The 14,651-nt window shown below is 42.2% G+C and overlaps 1 pseudogene across 1 annotated transcript in view; it reads left to right on the plus strand.

The window, feature by feature from the left end:
- Positions 1-1,755: 1,755 nt before the first annotated feature.
- Positions 1,756-14,651, plus strand: part of LOC311106163 (S-adenosyl-L-methionine-dependent tRNA 4-demethylwyosine synthase TYW1-like) — a 144,234-nt pseudogene continuing 131,338 nt past the window's right edge. The window contains exons 1-7 of the transcript in view: positions 1,756-1,797; positions 4,227-4,361; positions 6,674-6,809; positions 8,435-8,557; positions 12,466-12,592; positions 12,895-13,046; positions 14,109-14,286. The product of the transcript in view is annotated as an S-adenosyl-L-methionine-dependent tRNA 4-demethylwyosine synthase TYW1-like (transcript). The remainder of the gene's footprint in view (positions 1,798-4,226; positions 4,362-6,673; positions 6,810-8,434; positions 8,558-12,465; positions 12,593-12,894; positions 13,047-14,108; positions 14,287-14,651) is intronic.

The raw sequence follows: 14,651 nt of genomic DNA on the forward strand, positions 1-14,651 counted from the left end.
CATGGCCAGCCGTAGCAAAATGCTTGTTGAAATTCTCGATTATTGTAGATTTATCGGTGGTGACAGTGTTTCCTAGCCTCAGTGCAGTGGGCAGCTGGGAGGAGGTGCTCTTATTCTCCATGGACTTTACAGTGTCCCAAAACCTTTTTGAGTTAGTGCTACAGGATGCAAATTTTTGTTTGAAAAAGCTAGCCTTTTCTTTCCTAATTGCTTGTGTATATTGGTTCCTAACTTCCTTGAAAAGTTGCATATCGCGGGGGCTATTCGATGCTAATGCAGTACGCCACAGGATGTTTTGGTGCTGGTCAAGGGCAGTCAAGTCTGAGGAGAACCAGGGGCTGTATCTGTTCTTAGTTCTGAATTTTTTGAATGGGGCATGCTTATTTAAGATTGAAAGGAAAGCACTTTTAAAGAACAACCAGGCATCCTCTACTGACGGAATGAGATCGATATCCATCCAGGATACCTGTGCCAGGTCAATTAGGAAGGCCTGCTCGCTAAAGTGTTTTAGGGAGCGTTTGACAGTGATGAGTGGTGGTATACTCCCGAGTGGCGCAGTTGTCTAAGGCACTGCATCGCAGTGCTATCTGTGCCACTAGAGATCCTGGTTCGAATCCAGGCTCTGTCGTAGCCGGCCGCGACCGGGAGACCCATGGGGCGGCACACAATTGGCCCAGCGTCGTCCAGGGTAGGGGAGGGAATGGCCGGCAGGGATGTAGCACAGTTGGTAGAGCATGATGTTTGCAACGCCAGGGTTGTGGGTTCGATTCCCACAGGGGGCCAGTATGAAAAAATAAATACAATAATAATAATGTATGCACTCTGGATAAGAGCGTCTGCTAAATGACAAAATATATTTTTTTTAATGTTGTTTGACCGCGGACGCGTTACGGACGCAGGAAATAAGGCAGTGATCGCTGAGATCCTGGTTGAAGACAGCGGAGGTGTATTTAAAGGGTAAGTTAGTCAGGATGATATCTATGAGGGTGCCCATGTTTACGGATTTAGGGTTGTACCTGGTAGGTTCCTTGATAATTTGTCTGAGATTGAGGGCATCTAGTTTGGATTGTAGGATGGCCAGGGTGTTAAGCATATCCCAGTTTAGGTCACCAAGCAGTACAAACTCTGAGGATAGATGGGGGGGCAATCAATTCACATATGGTGTCCAGGGCACAGCTGGGGGCTGAGGGGGGTCTGTAGCAAACGGCAACAGTGAGAGACTTATTTCTGGAAAGGTGGATTTTTAGAAGTAGGAGCTCAAAATGTTTGGGCACAGACCTGGATAGTATGATAGAGCTCTGCAGGCTATCTTTACAGTAGATTGCAACTCCACCCCCTTTGGCAGTTCTATCTAGACGGAAAATGTTGTAGTTGGGGATGGACATTTCTGAATTTTTGGTGGCCTTCCTAAGCCAGGATTCAGACACTGCTAGAACATCAGGGTTGGCGGAGTGTGCTAATGCACTAAATAACTCAAAATTAGGAAGGAGGCTTCTAATGTTAACATGCAAAAAGCCAAGGCTTTTACGGTTACAGAAGTCAACAAATGATAGCGCCTGGCGAGTAGGAGTGATACTGGGGGCTACAGGGCCTGGGTTAACCTCTACATCACCAGAGGAACAGAAGAGGTCTAGAATAAGGATACGGCTAAAGGCTTTAAGAACTGGTCTTCTAGTGCGTTGGGTACAGAGAATAAAGGGGGCAGTTCTCCGGGCGTTGTAGAATAGATTCAGGACATTATGTACATACAAGGGTATGGAAGGATATGAGTACAGTGGAGGTAAACCTAAGTGTTTGGTAACAATGAAGGAGATGGCATCACTGGAGACACCGATTGAGCCGGTCTCCGCGTGTATGGGAGGTGGAACAAAGGAGCTATTTGAGGCAGTTTGAGAGGGACTTGGGGCTCTACAGTGAAATTGTATAATAAGAACTAACTGGAACAGCAATAGGCAAGGCATATTGACATGGGAGAGAGGCATAACGCAATCACAGGTGTTATTCGAGAGAGCTAAGACAACAACTGGAAATGGCGATGAAAATTTGGGCTGAGGCTAAACAGATAAAACAGGACAGGGTACCGTGTAAAGGAACAGTCCAGCAGGCATCAGCTGTGCAGCTGAGTGATCTTAAGGTCCAGTGAACAGCAATGTGAGTCCGAGAGCAGTTCGAATTGGTGCTACAGCACAGACGATCAGGAAGCAAGGCTGTTGAATTGCGTGTGCTAGCGGGCCAGGGCTAGCAGATGGATCTTCGTGGTCGTCGCAACGGGAAGCCTGTTGAAACCACAGATGATTACGTCGGCAGACCAGTCGTGATGGAACGGCGGGCTCCGTGTCGACACTAGGAGGTCCCGTACAGTTGACAGAGAGGTAGATAGCCAGGAGATGGGCCTGACTCGAGGCTAGCTCAAGGCTGATTAGCCAACTACAACATCCATTCGGTTCCAGCTAGCTAGTTGCGATGATCCGGTGTTAAAGGTCCAGTGATTCAGTGATTCCGGCAGAAAATCCGATATGTTCTGGGTCGATAATACGCTGTGCAGACTGGCCGATAATAGTCCAGGCTAAAGCTGGCTGGTAGGTATTGCAGGCCATGGACAATGGTGAAAACCCCCCCGCTTATGGTGGCTAATAGCAAGTAGCTAGTTAGCTGGCTACTCCCGTCCGGTAGACAGAGAGGTAGATAGCCGGGATATGGGCCTGGTTCGAGGCTAGCTCAAGGCTAACTGGTGCTTGCTTCGGGAGCAGTGGTGATTAGCCAACAGCAACATCCATTCGGTTGCGGCTAGCTGGTTGCGATCCGGTGTTAAGGTCCAGTGATTCAGTTATTCCGGCAGAATATCCGATGTTCTGGGTGAAAAAACGCTAACGGTGGCTAATAGCAAGTAGCTAGTTAGCTGGCTAGCTAGTTTCAACTGGAAATTCTAGATAAAAGGTAAGTAAATAATAGAATCCGTTCCACATTGAGTGAGGCGGGTTGCAGGAAAGTATATTTGTAGAAGGATGAAAAGTGTGATAGGGGAATATATACAACAAAAGACAAAAAAAGAAAAAAACTGGCTATTTACACAGACACACAAGAGTACACGACCGCACTGCTACGCCTTCTTTATACCAATGTTCTGTATAAATAGCTTTTTTAAATATATGTAAACAGACCATAAATATCTCATTTGTTGTTTTCTTGGAATGCTGTGAGTGCTATTACATGATACAATATCAGTTCTTGTTGCTTTTACAACTTGTCTAAGTCCTATCATCAGCTGATTTTAGGCAGTTTATGACTGTAGATTGACTGCATTGTTTGAATGGAATGTTGGCATATTGGCAATTAAATTGAAACATTTATGGAATCATTCCTCTAAAACTAATGATATGCAACATTCAAGATTAGCATTAGCTAATGGTGGTGGAAAATGGTGTTTCATAAAGAAAGTATGCATACTTTCCCAGTTTTTATCACCTTTTCGCCATTAAATCAAGTTAAGGAGGAAATGTATGCCTTTGCAGCCTGAATGGAGAATATTTTATGCACAAACCGGTCCTCGGGGATACGAATGTATAGCCGGCTGCATACATTCCATTTGGGCCGTAAGATGAAACGACTCGATATCACCATTTGCCAGCCTTTGGGATAATCCTGAACATAATGTCTTTGCAGGAACAAGGAAGACAGACCGCAATAATAACAATTTAGGGTGTGTTCGTAAATTCAATCTGGAGTGCCAGAAAGCTGGCAATAATTTAATTATGCTTTTTTGCCAACGTTTACTGACACCAGCCATATTAAAGCGGTGTTGAGCGTTCGTAAATTCAACAGTTATTCTGTGCTCTGGCACACTCAGACGAGAGTGCTCTGAAATAGCGAGGGAGTAGATAGCCAGAGCGAATTTACAAATGCACCCCAAGAGTAAAATTGAGTGCTTGGGACTATCTGCATTTTTGTCAAAATGGAGTTGTTGACATAGCCTTGTTCTGTTCAATGTTCTCTACCTATATAGTTCTCTAAATACCCCAATTAATGTTGTTAAGTTCAAAATAATACAATATAAAGATAGCTGACACCATTCAAACCAATGAGGGTTTGGAACTTTAAAACCAATTATCTCAGAATCATCTTTTTGCAGATAGAACCTTGTAGTCCCAAGCTCTCCAAATGAATGACTATCACTGGAACTGAATCTATGTGCCTCACACAAGTTATTTTTCTCTGTACCCCATTAGAATACCCTTACCAATCCAGTGAGCCCCTGGCTCTACAAAGCTGTGAAGAAGAATTGTTACAGTGTTGAGAAGGAGAAAGTGGTTAATGTATCTGAAGTAAAGATCTTCTATGGATCACAGACTGGGACTGCAAAGGTAAGAGGGCGATTCTGCAACCATGGACTTTTTTTTAGTGGTACAGGGTTCGATTTTTCTGAGAAAATAATAGTTGTAGGGATGCATGGTTTTTATTAGCTCTCAAGAACCCAAGGGGGCATACCCAGCCCTTGGGTTCTTATTTGAATTTATGGACCACAGCACGGCCAATGTGTACTACAGTCCCGACGCTTAGAAACGTTCCCTTGCAATATGGTTTTGGAAACCTTTAGGCCTAACTTTTATATTACTGAGAAATAATTGTACAAATACAAAAGATACACTTACTGTATGCAGTTTTAGCACAGATTCACATGGCTGTGTTTTGAATACCGCATGCTTCCAGCAGACATATGACACTTCCCTCTTATCCTGACATTTCCATTGGAGCGCAAATGGGGAGGAAGTGTCGTAAGTCAGCTGGAAGCGTGTTTTAAAAAACATCGTACAGTAAGTATATTGTTTATATTAAAATTGATGATATGAAAGTAAAGATCCAAAGGTTTCCAAAACCGTATCGCAAGGGAGGATTATTAACATTAGACAGAGCGTCGGGGCGCTTAACATAATCGCCCTGCACGGCAGGTACAGTGCCTTCAGAAAGTATCCATACCCCTTGACTTATTCCACATTTTGTTGTGTTACAGCCTGAATTCAGAATGGATTAAATATTTTTTTTAATCACCCATCTACACACAATACACCATAATGACGAAGTGAAAACATGATTTTAGAAATTGTATCAAATTTATTGAAAATTAAATACAATAAATATATAATTTACATAACTGTTCACACCTCTGAGTCAATGCTTTGTAGAAGCACATTTGGCAGCGATTACAACTGTGAGTCTTTTTGGGTAAGTCTAAGAGCTTTCCACACCTGGATTGTACAATATTTGCACATTATTCTTTCAAAATTCTTCAAGTTCTGTCAAAATGGTTGTTGATCATTGCTAGACAACCATGTTCAGGTCTTGCCATAGATTTTCAAGCAGATTTAAGTCAAAACTGTAACTCAGCCACTCAGGAACATTCACTGTCTTCTCGGTAAGCAACTCCAGTGTAGATTTGGCCTTGTGCTTTAGGTAGGTTATTGTCCTGTTGAAAGGTGAAATAATCTCCCAGTATCTGGTGGAAAGCAGACTAAACCAGGTTTTCTTCTAGGAGTTTGCCTGTACTTAGCTCCATTCCGTTTCTTTTTTATCCTGAAAAACTCCCCAGTCCTTAATGATTGCAAGCATACCCATAACATGCTGCATTAACCACCATGCTTGAAAATATGTGTAGTGGTACTCAGTAATGTGTTGTATTGGATTTGCCCAAACATAACACATAACAAAAAGTAAACTGCTTTGCCAAATTTTTTGCAATATTACTTTAGTGCCTTGTCGCAAACAGGATGCATGTTTTGGAATCTTTTCTCTACAGGCTTCCTGCTTTTCACTCTGTCAATTAGGTTAGTATTGTGGAGTAACTACAATGTTGTTGATCCATCCTCAGTTTTCTCCTATCACAGCCATTAAACTCTGTAATTGTTTTAAAGTCACCATTGGCCTCATGGTGAAATCCCTGAGCGGTTTCCTTCCTCTACGGCATCTGAGTTAGGAAGGACGCCTGTATCTTTGTAGTGACTGGGTGTATTGATACACCATCCAAAGTGTAATTAATAACTTCACCATTCTCAAACAGATATTCAATGTCTGCTTTTTTTATTTTTACCCATTTACCAATAGGTGCCCTTCTTTGCTAAGCATTGGAAAACCTCCCAGGTCTTTGTGGTTGAATCTGTGTTTGAAATTCACTGCTCGACTGAGGGACCTTACAGATAATTGTATGTGTGGGGTACAGAGATGAGGTAGTCATTCAAAAATCATGTTAAACACTATTATTGCACACAGAGGGAGTCCATGCAACTTATTATGTGACTTGTTAAGCAAATTTGTACTCCTGATCTTATTTAGGCTTGCCATAACAAAGGGGTTGAATACTTATTGACTCAAGACATTTCAGCTTTTCATTTTTTATTCATTTGTAAAAACAAAACAAAAAAACAGCATGATTCCACTTTGACATTATAGGGTATTGTGTGTAGGCCATTGACAAAAAAAATCGACATTTTATCAATTTTAAATTCAGGCTATAACACAACAAAATGTGGAAAAAGTCTAGGGGCGTGAATATTTTCTGAAGGCCCTGTAGGTTCGTGAATGGACTGAAAGGCGCTAGCATTACAGTACATGAATGGGCAAGGTTTTTATGAGCAGAATTGCATACTGGAATTAACTTTCATTGATAATTAATTTGTCCCAGGGCTTTGCTATAGAGCTAGCAGAGGAGGTGAAGACTTTGGGCTTGCCAGCTGAAGTGATCGACATGAAGATTATGAACCAGATGACAGACTAGCTGATGAGGTGATGTTTCCTTTATCCTGGAAGAAAATGATTCTGTAATTATACTGACCTTAATTGGTATCTATCTGGGAAGTCATGTTTAAATTTTAAAAGTTGTGAGTAACTATAACTTGTTACCATACTATTATATGTTATCATTCACATACTGATTTCGTGCAGTACTGAAGTGCTACTATCTTAGCTTCAAGTTTGCCACTTTTTGTAATTATTTTTTTGTATTCTTCAAACCAATGGCTAGCACATGTATAAATATGTTAAATAAATCTTGTTCAACCAGGAAAGATGTATTATTTTCATCAGTATTCCATTTTGTTTTGCAATACTCCACTCTATATGAGAAATTAATTGGAGATTGGTCGCCTGGTGCAGCAGCCTGATAGGAAATTGCCATTTATTCAACAGGGATACTTTACAGTTTGGAGATGAAAATCCCTCTCCCCAAAGAGAATTGACCACAGGTGCTCAGCCCGGCCACCGGCCCAGAGATCTAGTTACAGATGCTCAGTGCATTGACTCTCTGTACCCAGTGATCAGTCATGATGCTCTCTCCCTTGAGCAGCATAGAGTGTTGCAGGCAGCTCTTTGCCGTAGGAAACCATGGGGCTAAGGGCACCCTACACTGGCTGCCCTGTAGGGCTTAAATCATTTACAATGTTGCTCTGCTTTGGAGATTTGTTCTGCCTTCAAATTGTTGTCCTCATACTTCATCATAGTACTCCCTATGCTGCTGTTCTGTTATTGATTCCTACTTTCATTCTGGTTGCATGCAATGCAGTAGGTTGTCCATAGCTGCATCCTCATTCCTATGAAGTGCACTTCATTTGGCTCTGGCCAAATGTATTGTACTTTATAAGGAAATGGGGCCATTTCTGTCTCACTGGATGTATATACCAGATATATCATTTATCCTTATTCTATATGTCTATGCTACATATTCTTCCACTTTCCATCTCTCTCTCTCCAGTGCTCCAACAAGTCAGTGTGTTTCTATTAGCTATGTACGGCAGGTAGCTTAGTGGTTAAGAGTATTGTGCCAGTAACCGAAAGTTCGCTGGTTCTAATCCCTGAGCCGACTAGGTGAAAAAGCTGTCGATGTGCCCTTGAGCAAGGCACTTAACCCTAATTGCTCCTGTAAGTCGCTCTGGATAAGAGCGTCTGCTAAATGACTAAAATGTAAATGTACACTGACGGACAGCCCACAGAGAATGGTTCTGTAAGTGGCTGGAGGAGGCATCCACTGACTTCAGATATGGGGAAACCTACCTGAATAGACTGAGATATGCAGTGTTTGGCCTGGGCAACTCTGTGTATGGCAGCCACTACAATACGGTAAGAGATCTGACAAAACATTTCTCCCATTGATATGTTTCCACTATGTGTGGTGCTACTTACACTTATGAAATGCAATCAGTTTCTTTGCTTGTCTGATACTTTTATGGATATTTTTTTGCATATTATACATTCCTCTTTTTGTACACACTAGAATACTAAGCTCATTCAGTTGATTACCATTACCACTATGACTGTTCTCTCCTGTCCAATAGCTAACCATCCACTTTCTCTAGGCTCACTGAAAACACATAATTCAACCCCTTCTTCCCTCTCCTTTAGGTGAGTAAGCACTTGGACAGCATTTGAGTGGCATTTGTGTTCTGTCCAGAGGAGATGGCAACTGCAACGTAGTGAAGACCCGTAATGGCAGCATGCAGGCTGACTTCCTGGTCTGGAAGACCAAGTTCCTGAACTGCCTGCAGGCCCTGGTTGCAGGCTCGCAGTGGAAACTGTAAGACGGGCGGTTCCTGTAAGAGCAGGAACAGACTAAGGATAACCAGGCATCTCCAGAACAGAGCTCTGAGGCAACACTGAACTTAACATTAGTAATGGGAGGTATGCATGTTATCTCACAGAGCTGATTTGTGGTTCACGTAGCTCAATGCAAGTTTATTCTGTCCACAATAAGGTATTTACATTTTACATTTAGCAGACGCTCTTATCCAGAGCGACTTACATTAGCAATTAGGGTTAAGTGCCTTGCTCAAGGGCACATCAACAGATTTTTCAACTAGTCGGCTCAGGGATTAGAACCAGCGACCTTTCGGTTACTGGCACAACGCTCTTAACCACTAAGCTACCTGCCGCCCCTGCCGCTACCTGCATTCAACTGAAATATCTTCCGCATTTAACCCCACCCCTCAAAGAGGTGCGGAGGGGCTGCCTTAATCGACATCCATGTCATTGGCACCCGATGCTAAGGCTTGTGCTTCAGTCAGAAACAGAAATGATTCTAGCTAGTTCATTGCTGGAGTGAGTAACTGACGGCATAAATAATGAGGAAGTTAATTAGCGGGGATAGCTTTGTCTCGACTCTGGTGTGGCTGGGGTGATAATCCACAGAGAGAAACTGGCTACAGGAACAAAACTGCCTGCTTTACCTTTCCTGCCAAAAGCTTAAACTGATGAGGGAAAACAATTGCCAGATGAACACCCCGTCCTATCAGCACATCTACAACAAGCATAATCTGCAACTCCAAAGACTGATCAAGGCTGAAACAAAAACCTCTAGAGACCACAAGCCTTAAAATGGAACTCAGAAATAGTGTAGAAAAAAGGAAATCCAGTTAAAAAATATTTGATTCAAAATAAATCGCCCTGCACGGCAGGTACAGTGCCTTCAGAAAGTATCCATACCCCTTGACTTATTCCACATTTTGTTGTGTTACAGCCTGAATTCAGAATGGATTAAATATTTTTTTTAATCACCCATCTACACACAATACACCATAATGACGAAGTGAAAACATGATTTTAGAAATTGTATCAAATTTATTGAAAATTAAATACAATAAATATATAATTTACATAACTGTTCACACCTCTGAGTCAATGCTTTGTAGAAGCACATTTGGCAGCGATTACAACTGTGAGTCTTTTTGGGTAAGTCTAAGAGCTTTCCACACCTGGATTGTACAATATTTGCACATTATTCTTTCAAAATTCTTCAAGTTCTGTCAAAATGGTTGTTGATCATTGCTAGACAACCATGTTCAGGTCTTGCCATAGATTTTCAAGCAGATTTAAGTCAAAACTGTAACTCAGCCACTCAGGAACATTCACTGTCTTCTCGGTAAGCAACTCCAGTGTAGATTTGGCCTTGTGCTTTAGGTAGGTTATTGTCCTGTTGAAAGGTGAAATAATCTCCCAGTATCTGGTGGAAAGCAGACTAAACCAGGTTTTCTTCTAGGAGTTTGCCTGTACTTAGCTCCATTCCGTTTCTTTTTTATCCTGAAAAACTCCCCAGTCCTTAATGATTGCAAGCATACCCATAACATGCTGCATTAACCACCATGCTTGAAAATATGTGTAGTGGTACTCAGTAATGTGTTGTATTGGATTTGCCCAAACATAACACATAACAAAAAGTAAACTGCTTTGCCAAATTTTTTGCAATATTACTTTAGTGCCTTGTCGCAAACAGGATGCATGTTTTGGAATCTTTTCTCTACAGGCTTCCTGCTTTTCACTCTGTCAATTAGGTTAGTATTGTGGAGTAACTACAATGTTGTTGATCCATCCTCAGTTTTCTCCTATCACAGCCATTAAACTCTGTAATTGTTTTAAAGTCACCATTGGCCTCATGGTGAAATCCCTGAGCGGTTTCCTTCCTCTACGGCATCTGAGTTAGGAAGGACGCCTGTATCTTTGTAGTGACTGGGTGTATTGATACACCATCCAAAGTGTAATTAATAACTTCACCATTCTCAAACAGATATTCAATGTCTGCTTTTTTTATTTTTACCCATTTACCAATAGGTGCCCTTCTTTGCTAAGCATTGGAAAACCTCCCAGGTCTTTGTGGTTGAATCTGTGTTTGAAATTCACTGCTCGACTGAGGGACCTTACAGATAATTGTATGTGTGGGGTACAGAGATGAGGTAGTCATTCAAAAATCATGTTAAACACTATTATTGCACACAGAGGGAGTCCATGCAACTTATTATGTGACTTGTTAAGCAAATTTGTACTCCTGATCTTATTTAGGCTTGCCATAACAAAGGGGTTGAATACTTATTGACTCAAGACATTTCAGCTTTTCATTTTTTATTCATTTGTAAAAACAAAACAAAAAAACAACATGATTCCACTTTGACATTATAGGGTATTGTGTGTAGGCCATTGACAAAAAAAATCGACATTTTATCAATTTTAAATTCAGGCTATAACACAACAAAATGTGGAAAAAGTCTAGGGGCGTGAATATTTTCTGAAGGCCCTGTAGGTTCGTGAATGGACTGAAAGGCGCTAGCATTACAGTACATGAATGGGCAAGGTTTTTATGAGCAGAATTGCATACTGGAATTAACTTTCATTGATAATTAATTTGTCCCAGGGCTTTGCTATAGAGCTAGCAGAGGAGGTGAAGACTTTGGGCTTGCCAGCTGAAGTGATCGACATGAAGATTATGAACCAGATGACAGACTAGCTGATGAGGTGATGTTTCCTTTATCCTGGAAGAAAATGATTCTGTAATTATACTGACCTTAATTGGTATCTATCTGGGAAGTCATGTTTAAATTTTAAAAGTTGTGAGTAACTATAACTTGTTACCATACTATTATATGTTATCATTCACATACTGATTTCGTGCAGTACTGAAGTGCTACTATCTTAGCTTCAAGTTTGCCACTTTTTGTAATTATTTTTTTTGTATTCTTCAAACCAATGGCTAGCACATGTATAAATATGTTAAATAAATCTTGTTCAACCAGGAAAGATGTATTATTTTCATCAGTATTCCATTTTGTTTTGCAATACTCCACTCTATATGAGAAATTAATTGGAGATTGGTCGCCTGGTGCAGCAGCCTGATAGGAAATTGCCATTTATTCAACAGGGATACTTTACAGTTTGGAGATGAAAATCCCTCTCCCCAAAGAGAATTGACCACAGGTGCTCAGCCCGGCCACCGGCCCAGAGATCTAGTTACAGATGCTCAGTGCATTGACTCTCTGTACCCAGTGATCAGTCATGATGCTCTCTCCCTTGAGCAGCATAGAGTGTTGCAGGCAGCTCTTTGCCGTAGGAAACCATGGGGCTAAGGGCACCCTACACTGGCTGCCCTGTAGGGCTTAAATCATTTACAATGTTGCTCTGCTTTGGAGATTTGTTCTGCCTTCAAATTGTTGTCCTCATACTTCATCATAGTACTCCCTATGCTGCTGTTCTGTTATTGATTCCTACTTTCATTCTGGTTGCATGCAATGCAGTAGGTTGTCCATAGCTGCATCCTCATTCCTATGAAGTGCACTTCATTTGGCTCTGGCCAAATGTATTGTACTTTATAAGGAAATGGGGCCATTTCTGTCTCACTGGATGTATATACCAGATATATCATTTATCCTTATTCTATATGTCTATGCTACATATTCTTCCACTTTCCATCTCTCTCTCTCCAGTGCTCCAACAAGTCAGTGTGTTCCTATTAGCTATGTACGGCAGGTAGCTTAGTGGTTAAGAGTGTTGTGCCAGTAACCGAAAGTTCGCTGGTTCTAATCCCTGAGCCGACTAGGTGAAAAAGCTGTCGATGTGCCCTTGAGCAAGGCACTTAACCCTAATTGCTCCTGTAAGTCGCTCTGGATAAGAGCGTCTGCTAAATGACTAAAATGTAAATGTACACTGACGGACAGCCCACAGAGAATGGTTCTGTAAGTGGCTGGAGGAGGCATCCACTGACTTCAGATATGGGGAAACCTACCTGAATAGACTGAGATATGCAGTGTTTGGCCTGGGAAACTCTGTGTATGGCAGCCACTACAATACGGTAAGAGATCTGACAAAACATTTCTCCCATTGATATGTTTCCACTATGTGTGGTGCTACTTACACTTATGAAATGCAATCAGTTTCTTTGCTTGTCTGATACTTTTATGGATATTTTTTTGCATATTATACATTCCTCTTTTTGTACACACTAGAATACTAAGCTCATTCAGTTGATTACCATTACCACTATGACTGTTCTCTCCTGTCCAATAGCTAACCATCCACTTTCTCTAGGCTCACTGAAAACACATAATTCAACCCCTTCTTCCCTCTCCTTTAGGTGAGTAAGCACTTGGACAGCATTTGAGTGGCATTTGTGTTCTGTCCAGAGGAGATGGCAACTGCAACGTAGTGAAGACCCGTAATGGCAGCATGCAGGCTGACTTCCTGGTCTGGAAGACCAAGTTCCTGAACTGCCTGCAGGCCCTGGTTGCAGGCTCGCAGTGGAAACTGTAAGACGGGCGGTTCCTGTAAGAGCAGGAACAGACTAAGGATAACCAGGCATCTCCAGAACAGAGCTCTGAGGCAACACTGAACTTAACATTAGTAATGGGAGGTATGCATGTTATCTCACAGAGCTGATTTGTGGTTCACGTAGCTCAATGCAAGTTTATTCTGTCCACAATAAGGTATTTACATTTTACATTTAGCAGACGCTCTTATCCAGAGCGACTTACATTAGCAATTAGGGTTAAGTGCCTTGCTCAAGGGCACATCAACAGATTTTTCACCTAGTCGGCTCAGGGATTAGAACCAGCGACCTTTCGGTTACTGGCACAACGCTCTTAACCACTAAGCTACCTGCCGCCCCTGCCGCTACCTGCATTCAACTGAAATATCTTCCGCATTTAACCCCACCCCTCAAAGAGGTGCGGAGGGGCTGCCTTAATCGACATCCATGTCATTGGCACCCGATGCTAAGGCTTGTGCTTCAGTCAGAAACAGAAATGATTCTAGCTAGTTCATTGCTGGAGTGAGTAACTGACGGCATAAATAATGAGGAAGTTAATTAGCGGGGATAGCTTTGTCTCGACTCTGGTGTGGCTGGGGTGATAATCCACAGAGAGAAACTGGCTACAGGAACAAAACTGCCTGCTTTACCTTTCCTGCCAAAAGCTTAAACTGATGAGGGAAAACAATTGCCAGATGAACACCCCGTCCTATCAGCACATCTACAACAAGCATAATCTGCAACTCCAAAGACTGATCAAGGCTGAAACAAAAACCTCTAGAGACCACAAGCCTTAAAATGGAACTCAGAAATAGTGTAGAAAAAAGGAAATCCAGTTAAAAAATATTTGATTCAAAATAAAATGTTTATGCCCACATCAGGTGGTCATTTTGAGGAGTGCCCAAAATTTAGACAAGCCGTAAAGTATCTAGGGGACCAGGATGGCGCATCCCCTTCACCGGTGACACTCAAGCTGGACTTGAGGACAGATGTTCTAAATAGTCAGATGGATGCTGAGGTCCTAGTCCTGCTCCATGGGCTCCTCACTGGTCCCCGTGTCCAGGCTGCCGCTTTCCATGGCGCCCTCTGCAGGTGGCTCAGGAGTACTGCTGGAGGGAGCAGGGGCTCTCTCTTCCCTGGCTCCGCTTTCCTCACTGCTACTGCTGCTGACGCTACTGCTGCTGCTGACTGGGTCACTGCCCTCATCGCTGTCCCGGGCCTCAGGGCTCTCCAGGACACCAGCAGGGGCCTGCTGTTCTGACTGGTCCATGTCATTACATTCCTCTTGGGAGCCACAAGGAACCTCCCTCTCTCTCTATTTCTTACACTTTTATCTGGAGTGGATTCCTTGACAATACTGCTATACTAAACACGTATGCATGCACTTGCCCTCTTTCTCGTATTGTCATGGTAATGTGAGTTAGCTGCGCTACTTTCTCCTCCTGCAGTCTCCGGTGCTTTATTTAATCCGGCCAACGCCGATGAATATGTGGTGGGCAACATCATTTTAATCAGCCACGTACCCTGAGGAGTTCCCAAACTCCATACATATGCATTTCTTTATTTAATCAAGCAGCTCCAACAAAAGAAAATGACTTTTAATCAA

The sequence above is a fragment of the Coregonus lavaretus genome, assembly GCF_964263955.1.
Source record: "Coregonus lavaretus genome assembly, chromosome: 30".
In the NCBI taxonomy this organism is placed as follows: Eukaryota; Metazoa; Chordata; class Actinopteri; order Salmoniformes; family Salmonidae; genus Coregonus; species Coregonus lavaretus.